Source organism: Delphinapterus leucas, chromosome 3, assembly GCF_059928025.1.
Source record: "Delphinapterus leucas isolate spDelLeu-1000000601 "Yukka" chromosome 3, BTC_Dleu_Yukka2, whole genome shotgun sequence".
Classification (NCBI taxonomy): domain Eukaryota; kingdom Metazoa; phylum Chordata; class Mammalia; order Artiodactyla; family Monodontidae; genus Delphinapterus; species Delphinapterus leucas.
In genome coordinates, this window is record NC_143131.1 from 88,403,769 (window position 1) to 88,418,815 (window position 15,047).

Sequence of the window (15,047 nt, forward strand, 5' to 3'; positions counted from 1 at the left end):
GAGGAAGCCTACTCCAGACTATCAATTCCAGAATTCTCTCCCCTAATGGCTCCCTGGACAGCTAATCTATTAACTGCTTCTTTGGTATTCATCTTAAATGAATACTTAAAATACTTAAAAATTGTAGGTCTTTATTTTGGGCAGAAACTCTTGACTTCCTATTTTAGTATTTGAGGCTTAAATTCTCTTATTCTGCTACCACCATTCCCAAATTTCTCTCCCACAGCATTCCAACATTGCAGTATTATGTTTGGTTAAATCATTAGTCAATTTTTATATAATTACACTATTGTAAAGATTATTTACTCACTGCTATGCCAAGCAGTTTATGTTTCTTTCTCAATACAACATTTTTTCCTTAGAATACATTTCTGTTTTTCAAATTTTTCTTTGGGGTTTATGCATCTATTGTTGGTATTTGTTCAAATGCTCCATCAAAGCTATCAAATGCTTAGTAATAATTTTCCAAAATACCTGAATACTTTAGAAAACTTGAGGTTCTTCCACACAGCCCTCTAACCACCTGCTCTAAAATGAAGGATTACTTATTTCTGGGCATGAAACACAGCTGTTACTTGGAATTTCGGTTTTTCATTCTCCTGTATTGGGTAGCCATTTTCCTGGATAGCATGCTTTTTTTGTGCATGTATAGGTTTATCATTTATTTTTCTTAGGTACGTTATCTAGAACCTACCTAAGGCAGATTACATAAGAGCTAAATTACTGAGTCCTTACCTTTTTGAGATTGTGTTTATACTCCTCTCACAATTGATTGACATTTAGCCAGACTATAGTATTATAGGATGAAAACCGTCTTTTCTTAGAATTTAGAGGAATTGTTTCAAGGATTTCTAGGGTATGGGTTAGCATTGAGGTATGAATGACATTTTGATTTCCTATCATTTTTCATGAACCAGTTTTCCACTCATACAACATTTTGAATCTTTAGGAAATGCCTCTTTAGTCTAGTGTACTGAAGTTACACAATAGTATGCCTTAGTGTGTTTTCTTCATTTTATTTGACATTCAAAGGAAACTTGATCTGAGGACTGGTGTCTTTCAGATCTGAGGAATTTCTTTTATTATTTATTTGATACTATTCCCTTATTTTTATTGTTCTCTTTTGACTATAACTCCTATTGTTTGCAAGTACGTAAACTTTCTCTTCTACTTCCCAGAATGTTAAATGGTCAATCTGGTGAATATGAGACTTAAGCTGTAGGATTAGTAACTTTGATTATGGAAAAGGATTTAGGGGCTTCCCTGGTGGCGCAGTGGTTGAGAGTCCGCCTGCCCATGCAGGGGACAGGGGTTTGTGCCCCGGTCCGGGAAGATCCCACATGCTGCGGAGCAGTTGGGCCCGTGAGCCTTGGCCGCTGAGCCTGCGTGTCCGGAGCCTGTGCTCCACAACGGGAGCGGCCACAACAGTGAGAGGCCCGCGTACCGCAAAAAAAAAAAAAAGATGAGATCTTTAGAGAACAAAGAGTAGAGAACGATGGCATGTGCACACTGAGTAAGCAACAGGGCTGGGACTGTCACCTAGGTCAGATGGTGTAAAAAGTCCACACCCCACATACTCCTGCCTCTAAGTCTTTTGTGTTGGCTGTAGTTCAGTAGTTTCTGTCATATGGGGACAGCCTTATAAATAAAGTAATATTTCACATGTCACTACATGACAGAAAGACAGCAGCCCAGTAATATTTTAAACTTGCTCTAGTCATGAAACATTGTGTAAAAAGAAGTACACTTTCAAAATGAGATAATGAAAGGAATTAATTTGAATAGCTTGGTAACTCCCCATCAGCCTGAACCTTCAGACAGGAAAGGTGAAGGACTATTTTTTTGCTCACACAGTTGATATTTCTTCTTTCCTGTCTTCCTTCCTTCTAACACATTTTCTTGGAATGCATATCCTGTGCATTACAGGGGATGTAAAATGAATCAGGTGATGAATTCTGCCCTCAGAGAACTCAAAAGGCTATGAAGTATCAACTTTCATTATGATGATTCAGAGAAGGTGAAATGACTCCTGGCTGAGACTAGCTTGAGAAAGGGTGTAGAGTTGGACATGGAGAAAAGCAAACAGCTCCTTCCCTGCAGCAGAAGCATACAAAGTGTGAGGGAAGAGTAAAGGCAAATTATGACTGAAAAGCAGTGTGGGCTCAGATGCCAAAAGCCCGAGTATGAAAAGCAAGGAATTTTTACCTCATTCTATGAGTCAAGAGCCTACACACTTTTTTGACTAAATACCCTCTATCAGTTACAAAATAAATAAATAAATTAGAATAAAATCAGGAGCACCAAAAAATTTTAGAAACAAGTAAAAAATAAAATAGCACTGTGTGTGTAGTGTGCATAATAGATGGTTATAGAGCTAGCTATAACTATCATTAGCTGATATCTATAGGCAAATATCAGTTTAGAGTAAGGGACATCACTAAAAATAGTTATTATAAATCCATTTTCCAAATAATCTTGATTATTTTAATAAATACTTGGTAACTTCTCATTGTGCCATATTAGAACATACTTGTTTTTATGTTGTAGCAAGCCTGACAAAATTCCCATGAATAAAATGGAAAGAACCAACATCACTTTTTTCACCAATATTTACATTATTTATGATTGTTCAACCTGCAACTTCTTTTTAGGATTATCTTACTACCTTAATTTGTGAAAGCTCATGTAGTTAAAATGGTAATATAGTCAATAACTCCACAAAGTCTAGCACAAATAAACTGCATTAATAACATTATGCTGACAGCGAAAAATATAAATTAAAAAATGAGATTCTGCCGTTCCCCTCTATCCAATGTGTCACTTTCATTCTTTCTTCAAGATAGCTCTCAAACTGTATATGATATATGATGTACTGGAAAATTGACCACTCGTATATGAGTGTCGATCCATATGTTTACATTATTAGTAAAGATTTGTTTCCTATTAGTGGATAAAAAAATAAGTTTTACTAGTTCTTCCCATGCCTCAGTTTATCATCTTGAAAACATCTAGAGTGTACATGTCTCTACTTTGAAGACTTCTGTAGGCAGAGGTGAACCAATGAGGAATCTTACATAGAAGACATAGGTTGAGCTATGGTTGAAGCAGAGTAAGCTGACAGCAGAGTATGCAAAGATACTAAGCAAGAATGTGTGAGTGATACTGGGAAGTGACAAACTACTGTTAGAGTCAGTTCAGGAATGTTACGTCCAGATCTAATGATGGTTTTATTGGTGTACAAAGAGATTGCTCATATCAAATTTCATACATTGTTACAACTAATATTCCTATTTATTCTGATTTTTCCCATTGAGATAAAAAGTAATCCTCAAGTAGCAGCAAAGATGTAACTAACAATTTTGAAAACGAGACAAATAATAATATATCAAATCAACTTCATATCTGATGTTGATGATTCTCACAGATGGATGTTACCAGCAAAGTGACAAGCTTTCTTTTTTCAATTGAGGTATAATTGACTTAGAACATCATATTAGTTTCAGGTGTACAGCATAAAGATTCGATATTTGTATACACTGCAAAATGATCTGCACAATGAGTCTCGTTACCATCCCTTACCATATATAGTTACAATTTTTTTTTTTCTTCTGTGATGAGGACTTTCGAGATTTGCTCTCTTAGCAACTTTTAAATATGCTGTACAGTATTATTAACTAGAGTCACCATGCTGGACATTACATCCACACGACTTATTTATAACTGGAAGTTTGCACCTTTTTAAAAAATTATTATATGGTTTTGTATGTACTTTTATTTATTTATTTATTTATGACTGCATTGGGTCTTCGTTGCTTTGCACGGGCTTTCTCTAGCTCAAGTGAGTGAGGGTACTCTTCCTTGCGATGCGCGGGCTTCTCCTTGCAGCGGCTTCTCTTGTTGCAGAGCACGGGGTGCAGGCTTCAGTAGTTGTGGCATGTGGGCACAGTAGTTGTGGCTCGCGGGCTCTAGAGCGCAGACTCAGTAGTTGTGGCGCACAGGCTTAGTTGCTCCGCAGGATGTGGGATCTTCCCAGACCAGGGCTTGAACCTGCAACCCCTGCATTGACAGGCAGATTCTTAACCACTGCACCACCAGGGAAGCCCTGGAAGTTTGCACCTTTTGACACCACTTTACCCACCCCCACTTTCCTCCACTCTGGAACCCACCAATCTATTCTGTATCTATGAGCTTGGTTTGTTTTGTTTTTAAGCTTCTGCAGTACAAGTGAGATCATACAGTGTTTGTGTGTTTCTCTGTCTGACTTATTTCACTTAGCATAATGCCCTTCAGGTCCATCTGTGCTATGGCAAATGACAAGACTTCATTCTTTTTTTATGACTGAATAGTATTTGATTGGATATATATAACACATCATTTTAATCCATTCATCCACTGATGGACACTTAGGTTGCTTCCATATCTTGGCTTTTGTAATTAATGCTATAGTGAACACGGGGCATAAGTTCTTAAACTATTTTTGTTAACTAAATACTAAGTTCAGTTCTAACTGCTGGAATCTGTGTGTTGCCAAAAACTAATATTAGAAGAAAATACAATCTTCTAAAAATAATAATTTTACAGTGTCTCAATCTCTCATCATAAAATTGAGATTATATGAATTACAGTGAAAAGAATAGCTGACAAAATGTCCAGCATGGTGACTCTCGTTAGTAGCTGACAAAATGTAACTTAAAGCAGTAGTTCTTGAACTTTAATGTGCATCAGAATTACCAAGAGGGCTTGTTTAAACAACGAATGCTTGGTCCCATACCCAGTGTTTCTAATTCAGCAAATTTTGGGGGGGTGGGTGCGGGAATTCTCCTTTCTAACAAATTTCCTGGTATTACTGACATTGCTGGTTCAAGGACCACATTTTGAGAACCGCTGGCTTAAATTTATGAGTTCTGGAGGCAGGTGTTTTCTGTGTTGGTTAAGTCAGCAATAACCATGTCCCACGTGCTCCCCATCTTTCCTCTTTTCCATTTTCCTGGTTTTTCCTGCATTGTCACAAGATGTCTGCTGTAGCTCTTTGCACCATGTGTTCATGCAACCATATCCAAAGGCAAGCAGTATGGATGTGTTTCCTCTCTAAAGAAAACCTATCCTCAAAACCTCCAACAGGCCTTTCCCCTCTGCTCCCATTAGCCAGGATTTGACAAACTTTATTGCTTATTTTTAAGAAAATCTGGTGAAGGAGAATATCTGGCATTCAGGGCCTTATATTTAAAGACTAACTTTCTCAGCCTAAAGGCAGAGAGGTAACCTTCCACAAGGTCACTACAGTCGTGCCTACCCAAGCCTCCTTCATATTCGCCCAAAGGGAACATTCAGCTTTAAAAAATAAATTAAAAAATAAAGCTGAGGTTTAAGGTAGTCTGTGTTACATTAGCCCATGCCCTAAGAACCCTCATTATGAAACTCAGTTTCCTAGAAAAAGCACAGGACACACACTCATAAAAGAAGGGAAAAAAAGTTTTAATCTAATTAAATAAATGCTAATTTTGTAAATTAACCTCAAGCCTATGGAATAAAGCATCCCTAGCATCCAAAAACTCAGGGCTATAGGATACGGAGTCATTACTGCTATTAAATGGCTTTACACAATATTTGGTATAATGGTTCACACCTGGAAATAAACCTAAGACACTTGATTGACAATACTTCACTATATTTAACTCAAGATTTGGGCTAAATTAAAGAAAATGGAGTGTTGCTCTCCAGGACTGACTACATAATTTGCAGTTCCAATGTTATATAAAAATGCAAGTCCCTTGTTCAAACATTATTTAGGATTTCAAGATAGTGACAGTAGAGCATTAAACCAAGCATGGCACCCTTCTGAATGCAGGGCTCTGTGCTACTACTGCACAAATCACTCACCTGTGGAGTGGCGTGCTGCTGTTTCCTTCCTTAATTCCTGAAGTGCCTTTGAAAAACTCCAGCTTCTTATTTTCTTATGCATCTTCTTCTCATCTGTCCCACTCAAGTAAGGGGAATAAGCACTATCGTACTTTTCTAAACAAAGAATCTTCTCTCAATTATAAATCATCCCACTCAGCAAATGCAGGTGACCTTGGTTTAAATAGCAATATTTTTCCATCCCACTGCATATGGATAGGTAGATGAATAAATAGCTGGATGGACTGAGTGACTCAGCAAGTAAAAAGGTTTTGTCAGTTTGAGACAGCAGGGTGTATGTGTGTAGAAGGTGAAAATTTTGGACCTAGAATCAAAGGGAAAAAAAAAAAGAGGTATATCTGCATTTGAAACGTGCATATCAGCCAGGGTCGTCAGTTATGCTGAGAGTTACAGAACAGACTTTTAAAAGTTAAAGCACTCTACCTCCATGTAAAGTTCAATGCAGGAGCAAATTTTATCAGTCTGGTGTCCTTGTAGCATCAAAGGAATATTTGTCTGTTCCCCCTTGTAGCACCCAGGAACAGGGCATGTTTTGCCTTTGTAAGGAGACGAAATGCTCGCCTGATAAATCACCTGTCAATTGAATCAATGTAGACAGCTAATGTAGCTAAATTGAGAGAGGAGGAAGGCCTGAAAGGGAGGGGGGTAGGAGAAGAGGGATTTGGCAACTACACAAATAATGCTATCTTAGTAACTTACTTTTTGCTTTAGAAAAAGGATATAGCAATATGTTCTCTGAAGTACATTTTCTCACCCTCCTGTCTCTTCCTTGAACCACATCCTTTGAGGTATCTTTTGTATAAACTACAATTTGCATATGCACTTTGAAATGAGGTGGCTCCTATACGCCATACCAGCTTTCCACTGTCTGTCTGCTTTTGAAGAATGAATGAGACCACCCTATTCTGGTGCATCTGTTACTTCACAGTACCGAACAAAGCATTTACTATACCATCTGAATAGTTAGATGTTCCCGAAGTGAGTTATGATTAAATTAATTAAATAATTTGTTAGAATCTAACTGGATTGTAAAAAAAGAAAAATGGATTTCCAATCACTTTGACTGAGTGAATGTTCTTTCATTTCTAATATGGCGAATTATATCTGTTAAAGTTCCTCTGGTGGAGTTGAATTGTGTGTGGCTCCAAATTGGCGGCAGTTGAATTAAAGCAGAAGTCATTGTATCTGCTCTGTGGGAAAGTCAAGGCTCCGAAGACAACCAGTGAAATTGGAGAAGCTGTCAGCTAATCAACCTGACAAGGATTAACATCCGCAAACAATTGTTTGGATTTGCTCTTTCTGTCTCTGGTGACAAGGAAATGTGAAGTTTAAAAATTGATCGTCTTTTCCTGTACAAGCTTGTGACAATATTCTATAATTGAGGATAAATACATTGATTCTAAAATTTATTTTAATCTTTGACATTATAGTTTTAGGTAATCTTAGAATATTCAAGGAGGGGGGCATCCAGGGTATCTTAAGAATGGCTACAATAAAAAAAGAATGGCTACAAATTTTACAAATGTAAAATTGGAAAAAGTTTTAAGGTAGATGATGATTTAATGTATTTTCTTAAGGAAAGAGTTCAATGCCACTCCACAGAGTGTTCTTTAGGATCAATGCTGTACCATATTACGTGAGGAATACATGTGCTGTTCTGCATCATGGAAACCCATTATTTCCCCTGTTTCCCTAGAAAATTCCTTTAAGCCTGAGATCAATCATTGCCTCCCCTTGGAGGCCTTCCCAATTCCAGAAGCCAGCAGGTGATCCTTCATTGCTACTGTTACACGAGTACAACTTCTTAGAGGTAATGGTTTGTGAATTTTTGAGATAATTTGGGGCATTAGGTCTGGAAAACTAGATTGTTGAGTTTTGTTTTTATCCTGTAACGAATAGCATCAGAAGGAGGAGAGTTATATTTTGCTTTTTGTTGAAAGTGGAGACTTTGGAAGACTTGTCATTCAGTGGTTTGAATGATTCTTTTTCAAGGATATATTCAAGAAACACTCACTGAACACTTACTACATGCAACAAAATCACATGCATTGTGTGGAAATGAAAAAATTAGTTCTTGTTCTTAAAAAAAGTATGATCTGGCTGGAAAGAGAAACATAAAAAAGTTATCATGATGCAAGAAAAAGAACGGGAATTGTAGCAACTTCGAAGTTAACCAAATTGCACAAGCTGAGAGATGGTTCTACACTAGGACTAAATAGCAGAAACTATGCCAAAATCCTCTTTAGCTCCAGAGTACATATCAAAATTAAGGAAATAAGAGAGAAAAAATTGCCCTTTGAAAGAAATAAAAAGATCAAAGATGAATGAGCAAAAAATGAACTACAGGTTGGGGAAAGCTTTATTACAGTTAAAAATGATTCCATAGGTTTAAGCTATTGACAAAAAACCAAGTAAAGAAACATTAGTTAACCAATTTAAAGGATGGTTTCAAAATTTCCAAATCAAAGAAAGGGAAAAAAATGCACATAGATACTTATTATGAGTACTTAAGTCATAAAATAATTTCCAGGCAAATTAAAAAATGTTTAAAGAGATGTATTTCCACAAGCACTTATAAGTACTTGTAGTTTATAATGTAAAAGCATGATCTTAAGATAGTTATGCCATCTAGAATCTTAGAGGCTTTTCTGTATACTAACCCTCTTGACTTCTTGAAACTTTATGAAAGGGCCAATGTGTCTGTTGAGAAAATTACTTGTTTCTTATTATGTAGACTTAAACTGGATTTAATCATCACTTCATATATAACACATCCCTTTCCCCTTCAGCCCCCCACCACACACACACTCTAAATTTAATTAAAATAACTCAAATGAAACTAGAGATAATTTGTTTTTTAAATAGACTGCCACATGCTCCATTTACATAAAACCCATTAGTTTGCATTAAATACAAATTAGCTGCTGATATGAATTAAATCACGTATAAATAGTTCAGAATAGCCGCAGAACCAGGCATTTTAATTAATATAACTGTTAACCAGATTTATTTCTAAGGTAATCAAGACTCTTACTCATTTATTCTTCAGTACAATAGGCCAGGCGATACTGCCTGCCCTAGAACAGGCCATCATTTCTATAGGAATACAAATCTAGGAGGAAGATTGATTAGATTCCCTGACTTCAAAGTGTGCAAATGCTCAAAGCATGCCAGTTTATAAATTATGGCATCTTGGATGATAAATGCAGAATCCCCTCAAATAATTAACTCATACAATTTATTGATCACCTGAAATATCCTACTTGTTTTATTCCTTCCATACTTGGTCCTGGTTTAATTTAAAGCAAGATTTTTTTAAAGTATGAAATAATTGTCCTTTGTCGCTATTCTTATTTTGACTAATTCATGCATCACTAATAAGTATTTCATAGTTAATAAGAACTTTCCAGACTAATTAGAATTTGGAATTTAGCAAAAACATCTATGTTAGTCCAGACACTTTTTGTTCCAAGCAACTGAGCCTCAAAGTGACTTGCTGAATATAGATTCACATAGATAGGTGCACAGAAATGAAAACCCACATGCTGACTTTAGGCACAGCTAGATCCAAGGCTCTAATTAGGTCACCAGAATGACTATGGCTCTTACATTCCCAAGGAATGCTTTTCTCTATAGATTCCATTCTGTTTCAGACTCTGCTGTCATAGTGGAAAGATGGCTGCCAGCTGCTCCAGGCTTAATGCACGCTCTCAACAGCCCCATTTTTTTCCCAAGAGTTCCAATGAATGTCCCTCAAAATGAGTCTTATTTGCCTCAATCATTTATGTCTCTGTCTATGACAATCACTGTGCAAAAAAGAACAGAATGCTCTGATTGGCCTGAGTTACACGCTCACCCCAGAATCTGGGGAAAGGACCAATCCCAAGTGAATCATAAGAATTAAGAGTAGGGGGAATATTTTGACAAAATAGAAGGTTAATTGCTTTCCTACAAAAATGATGGGGGAGGTGCATTGATGTGGTGAATGCCGGAAGGAGCAGATATCCATTACAGAATTGTAATCCTTGCTTTGAAGCTAAATTGTCAGCCTTCTTCAGTCACCTCATTTAGGAAATGATTTATCAATCAGTAACAAATCAAAGATGGGCAATCAATATTAACCTGCAAAAATCCCTGATGCAAGCAACCACAGACTTGTAAATGGCAGCCATGGATATTCAGCAAATAAAGTACCTATATAGAAAGCCTTCATCAGCCTTAAGTCATGCTGTTGGACATACAATGTTAAAATATCAATGCTACATTATGTGTGCATTCTAACTGAAGATTCGAGAGGATTAATGAGACAGGTTTAATTGACTGTAACAGAAAGTCCTGGGCATTTGTAAAAGAAAAATACCACTTAAGTCATAATATTAAAATTTTGACATAAAAAGCAGCATCTCATATTAGCTGCTGAACCTAGGTAATTGCTTATATTTTCTGCCCATTTCAATAACAATATTTCATTCCAATTTTATCCTATTCCTTTCAGTCTTAAGTGTTATATAACATGTGACAAATATTGACACAGCAAAAAACAGGCATGCTTAACTTTTTACATGACATGAAGGCCTTTGGTAACTTTATGAAGCCTATGAACAGCACAGAACCCTTCTAAAGGTACTTTAAAGTCTTAAAAAAGTTATAGAATACACAGGAAGCCAATTATATTGAAATATAATTATAAAAAAATTGAAATTGCAATATGTGTTCTTATGTAATAACACATTAAATAAAAAGCAATACCATTGGATTATAATAGATGATACTTTGAGATACTATAACTCTAATATGATATGAAAATATCTAATATTTCAATTGGGTAAAATGTTACAAGAACTACTAATACTAACGTGGTTTGTGGCCTATAATCACAATAGAAGGAAATGTAAACTTCAGTTCAAGGTTACTGAAAATAAACATGTAAATTTTCCCATCCTCAAACACGGACTTCTGCCAAAGGACATTTGGCCATGACTTGAGGAAAAAACTGTACAAATCACTGTAATAAGACATGCTATCCATCACCTCTTGGACCCTTATTGCAATTTTCTTATTCACCTGTAGTTGATTCCCTGCCATATTTTCACAGTAGCAATTCCAAACTTTACTACCCATTTCTATCCCAACTTTTTATTTCTGTGTGGTTAACTTTGCCTCCTACATTACTTAGAAAGTGAAAGCAAACAGTCATTAGTTTCCTTCCTCTATATCCTAAAATGGTTTGAATCTTTGTTTTTACCCTTTTTCTTAAGAGTCTTACAGACTGCAGAAAACAGGTGCCTGTCAGTTAATTGGTGCTTAATGAGAGAAACCAAGGAATATCAAGATAAGAAGAAACCATTCTAGCCGTACTGTAGTTAGGGCTCAAAAAGAAAGAAAGATGCCATTAGGATAAAATAGGAGCTCTAGTGTTCTCTTACCTGCTTGAAACCCAGTCCTAAGTATGCAGGGCCTCACTTTCTCCTATTAAAGATAGTAAGGGTTGGGCCAGGTTGTGAAACTGTGACAATTTGTTTTTTTAAAGATAGAAGATGAGAAATGTGGCATAACCCAACTCTATTTGATACCATGAAAGACGAAAAAGAGAAAAACATTTGGATGGTTTACAGTGAATCCCACGAAGGAAATGGGCTTCTTCCTTCCAACATCCCACTTCTCTCAGGGTGTACCCCCATGTGAAACAGTAATCCTACGTGTATCTCTTCCTCCCTGATGCTGACTTTGAGTAACATTGTTCCACAGTCATGAAGTTTATTTTTTTAAACGGAATATTGATTTTACCATGAAAGAGAATAAATTTGCTTTCTAGCCATTTTCACTGAGATATACTACTCACCAAGCAAAACGCCTAGGACCATTTGGGGTCTTTCTTTCCCCTGAAGGGAAAAGGAATTGAATAAGATGATTCCATATTCAGAATTACGATTACCACTTGACCTCATGGGTCCTTTGTTACCCAATTTCTTTGAATCTAAAGACAAGAACACTTAAGAAATCCTGATAATTTGTCAATGTTCTGGCCAAAGATTATTTGTACAAATAGAAGTTTTGCGGATGTAATTAATTGTAAAGAAAAGTTTATCCTATTTAGGAGACCCATTTTCCCATGTGATGTAACTTTTATTCAAAGATCTGTTTCTCTTAAGTGTTTGGGCCTACTATGGGAGAAAGACTATATGAGGCTTTTATTTCTGTAGAAATACTGAGTATGGTAATCACACCTCATGGTTACTTTTTTTTTTAACATTTTTATTGGAGTATAATTGCTTTAGAATGGTGTGTTATTTTCTGCTTTATAACAAAGTGAATCAGTTATACATATACATATGTTGCCATATCTCTTCCCTCTTGCGTCTCCCTCCCTCCCACCCTCCCTATCCCACCCCTCTAGGTGGTCACAAAGCACCAAGCTGATATCCCTGTGCTGTGCGGCTGCTTCCCACTAGCTATCTATTTTACTTTTGGTAGTGTATATATGTCCATGCCACACTCTCACTTTGTCACAGCTCACCCTTCCCCCTCCCCATATCCTCAAGTCTATTCTCTAGTAGGTCTGTATCTTTATTCCTGTCTTAACCCTAGTTCTTCATGACCATTTTTTTTTTTTAGATTCCATATATATGTGTTAGCGTACGGTATTTGTTTTCCTCTTTCTGACTTACTTCACTCTGTATGACAGACTCTAGATCCATCCACCTCACTACAAATAACTCAATTTCGTCTCTTTTTGTGGGTGAGTAATATCCCATTGTATATATGTACCACATCTTCTTTATCCATTCATCTGTTGATGGACACTCAGGTTGCTTCCACGTCCTGGCTATTGTAAATAGAGCTGCAATGAACATTTTGGTACATGACTCTTTCTGAATTATGGTTTTCTCAGGGCATATGCCCAGTAGTGGGATTGCTGGGTCGTATGGTAGTTCTATTTTTAGTTTTTTAAGGAACCTCCATACTGTTCTCCACAGTGGCTGTATCAATTTACATTCCCACCAAGAGTGCAAGAGGGTTCCCTTTTCTCCACACCCTCTCCAGCATTTATTGTTTGTAGATTTTTTGATGATGCCCATTCTGACCAGTGTGAGATGATATCTCATTGTAGTTTTGATTTGCATTTCTCTAATGATTAGTGATGCTGAGCATTCTTTCATGTGTTTGTTGGCGATCTGTATGTCTTCTTTGGAGAAATGTCTGTTTAGGGCTTCTGCCCATTTTTGTATTGGGTTGTTTGTTTTTTTGATATTGAGCTGCATGAGCTGCTTGTAAATTTTGGAGATTAATCCTCTGTCAGTTGCTTCATTTGCAAATATTTTCTCCCATTCTGAGGGTTGTCTTTTCGTCTTGTTTATGATTTCCTTTTCATGCTTACTTCTTAATTAAAGTTGGTACCACCTGCTTTGCCAATGGATGCTTGAGGTTTAGCCTTCAGAGCTCCAGAGTCTTGCAGTTAAGATGATTCAACTATTCTTTGTTTCTGCTGCTAGTGCTCCTGCCTCTACCCAATAACATTAGTCTAACCTCTTTTTCTCTATTTCCTGCCTCTTGCTTGCTTATTGCTCTACCACCTGCCAGATTTTATTGCCTTCTGTCTTCTCACCACGTGGATTCCCCTGGCTGGTGGCATACTGCCTGTTTCAATATAACTCTCGACTTTTGTATTAATCTGCTGTTGCCAGCTGCTGCCTCTATCTTTATATCTCCCATGCAAACCCTCCAAGGGAAATGGGGTGGTGGGTCAGTCAACCACACTCAGTTTAGGGAGCATTTGCTTGTTAGAGCTCTCGGGCCAAGCCACCTCACTATCTTCTGTCTAAGATGGTGTTAGAGTCAAATTGCTGATCCAGTCATCAGTTGCCAGAGTGGTGGGGTAATAAGGCACAAAGCACAGCAACCAGACCACAAGAAGCTGCCAGGAATGGATAGGGGATTGAGACAGGTGCTAGATATGTGTATTTTCCCGTGATTTCAAGGGACAAAATATGCTCAGTCTTCCAAGGTTCACAGTTTTTCCATGTCCACAATTGAAGTGTTTATACCTCCCCAAACATTTGTTTTCTATTGAAATTAAGAAGACTTGTTTTCCAAATCTGTTCCTTACATGGTCCCTTCTAAGGACTCACATCACTTGTTCCGTTTTTTCACCTCAGTCCTTTCAATGTTGCTATTGAGCCACCCTGATAAGAAAATATAGGAGTTTTGCAAGCTAATCAGATTAGGTATTAAACTGGCAATTTGTTTTTTATTGTTTATTTGTTTGCATATGTTTTTTAATCTTGGGACAACTACTCATATCCCATTTAGGTTCTCTAAACATTTCACCTTGGTGCTGTGCTTCTCTGGGTTGTTTTAAACTACATAAAAACATTGAAATCCATTGAAATCCATTACAATCATCATTTTTATCTCCCAGTATCTGATACTGTGTCAGAAACAGGGAATATTCACAATAAGTATCCCATGAACAAAAATAAGCCTAAGCAAAATGAATTAGGATGGAAGTCTGTTGGCAGAACAGTAACAAAGCCAAATACAAATCATATACTGTCTACAGTTTGGGATTACCCAACTAAGTAGAATACATCTGCTTAGTTGCATATTCTCTGTCTCGTCAGAGATAGAACTGCAAGTTCACTTGTGAACATAAACTTTCTTCATCACTACTTTCCATGCAAAGTACATTGGAAATATATTTGATATAAAACAGAAGCATTCTTTTTTTAACTGGCTAAAATAAATTCTACCTGTGGGTAAGGTCATTGTATTTTTAGATACAGATGAGGAACATCTAATTATGTGAACATCTAATTATGTGTCTGTCTGTGTATATATACATACATAAGTCAAAAAATGAAAAGATTGGAAATACTAAAAAACATGAATGTAAGACTGGTCCAGAAAAATAAATTAGTTTATTCTCTTTGATTCTTACACAGTGTACTATATAATGCTAGACTAACATGTTTTCCACTGTGTTTGAGCATTAGTTAGCAGGGCACTGTATCAATAAGGAGATAGACGTAGGTGTCAGTGCCTAGAAAACTCAATCCCTTCACAGCCAGCTGACCTTATGAGTCAGAAGGAAATCAGTCCAGTTAGAGCTCTCGGGCCAAGCCACCTCA